General features: G+C 60.0%; 1 pseudogene across 1 annotated transcript; it reads left to right on the top strand.

Annotated features, from left to right (window-relative positions):
• The first annotated feature begins 330 nt into the window (after positions 1-330).
• LOC129562071 (LIM domain-containing protein 2-like) lies at positions 331-895 on the top strand (annotated as a pseudogene). The gene is made up of 2 exons (XR_016037388.1): positions 331-663; positions 737-895. The product of XR_016037388.1 is annotated as an LIM domain-containing protein 2-like (transcript).
• Positions 896-1,846: the final 951 nt, after the last annotated feature.

Below are 1,846 nucleotides of genomic sequence, written 5' to 3'. Positions count from 1 at the left end.
CTCCTGAGATTCCTGCACTGCAGGCAGATTCTTCACCCCTGGAGCCATGGGAGAACAGACAACACATCAGTGGTAAGCAGTTGGGAGGAGGGGCATCATAGGGGTGGGGAAGTGGAAGGTACAAATTGTTGGGTGTACGATGGGCTCAGGGACATATTGTATAACACAGGAATGTGGCCAGTATTTTGTAGTAACTGTAAATGAAAGTGAAGGTGTTAGTCACTCAGTTGTGTCCGAACCTTTGCGACCCCATGGACTGTAGCCCATCAAATTCCTCTGTCCAGGGGACCACTGGCAGCGGTGGCAGCTCACCCCTGTGCGCGCCTCGCACCCGAGGTTTCCCCCGGAGACCGACCCCAGCCCCGCGGTCCAGGCCGGGGCCCGAACCCAGCGGGTGCCGCGACTCCACACCGGGCCTCCATCGCCTTCAACAAGCCATGTTCCAGGCCGCCGGAGCCGCCCAGGCCACCCCCTCCCATGAAGCCAAAGGTGGCGTTCCAGCAGCACGGTTCAGCGCTCCAAGTCCTTCAGCCTTCGGGCCCAGGTCAAGGAGACCTGCGCCGCCTGCCAGAAGACCCGGTACCCCATGGAGCGACTGGTGGCGGACAAGCTCATTTTCCACAGCTCTTGCTTCTGCTGCAAGCACTGTCACACCAAGCTCAGGTGCGCCCCGCCCTGACCCCGCCCCGGCCCTGCTGACCCGGCCTGACCCGACCACGGCGTTCTGCTCCTGCAGCCTGGGCAGCTACGCGGCACTGCACGGGGAATTCCACTGCAAGCCCCACTTCCAGCAGCTGTTTAAGAGCAAAGGCAACTACGTGAAGGCTTCGGCCGGAAGCAGCACAAGGAGCTTTGGGCCCACAAGGAGGTGGACCCCGGCACCAAGACAGCCTGAGGCCCCTCTGGCTGTCCACGCCCTCCTCCCCGCACGGAGGGCCTGGAGCGGGCAGCGGGAGGGGTGGGAGAGAGACTGGCCGGCCGCCCGGGTGAGGGTGGAAAGGGGACGAGGCCATTTTGCTCAGGCAGAGGGCTGCAGGGGCAGGGCTCTCCTCCGGGATTCCTTCCTTCTTCCTCAGCCGGTGGGGGTTCAGGAAGCGGGACTGGGGTTTGCTCACCACCCTACTTCCTGTTTCTTTCAGCCTTTTCCACCTCATCCCAGGAACCCCTGGGAGGCCCTCAAACTCCCTATCTAGGTGCCTTTTCTCCAGCAAGGAGTCAGCATGCCCCCTCAGGGTCCCAAGCTCCCTCACTGCCGCCCAAGGGCCTGAGTGGCCCCCATGTCTCCCCATCTCCCTCTGCCCTTAGCCTGGTCCTGAGCCACGGAGACTGGAGGAAGGTGAGCCAGGGTGCCCCGTGCTGGGCCTCTCCCAATGTCCCCCAGGACCCAGTGGGGGAGGGGAGGGGAACTGGAACAGCCCTGGGCCCCCTCCACCTGCGGAGGTGAGGCAGGGCGTGCCTGTCAGGGTCGGGACCACCCCACAGTGTGGAAGCAGCGGAAGGGAAAGCAGGCCAGGCTGAGAGCCACAGGGACTGGTGGGGAGCTGGCGGGGCCACATTCCCCCTCCTCCCGCTTCTGCAGGTTTTGACTGTTGTAATCAATCCTATTTTAAACATGTTTCGACAGAAACAAGCAAACAAACAAACAAAAAAACCAAATTCCTCTTTCCATGGGATTCTCCATGCAAGAATACAAGAGTTGCCATTCCCTTCTCCAGGGGATCTTCCCAGTCCAGGGATTGAACCTGGGTTTCCCGCATTGCAGGCAGATTCTTTACTGTTAACGGAAAGTAATTTTTTAAAGTTGTATGCAAATACATTTTGAAACATCTAAAAAAGTTTTGCCTTA

The sequence above is a fragment of the Moschus berezovskii genome, chromosome 5 (assembly GCF_049115385.1).
Source record: "Moschus berezovskii isolate FMDL1 chromosome 5, NW_MosBer_1.0, whole genome shotgun sequence".
Lineage (NCBI taxonomy): Eukaryota > Metazoa > Chordata > Mammalia > Artiodactyla > Moschidae > Moschus > Moschus berezovskii.
This window is presented reverse-complemented; position numbering and strand designations above follow the sequence as displayed.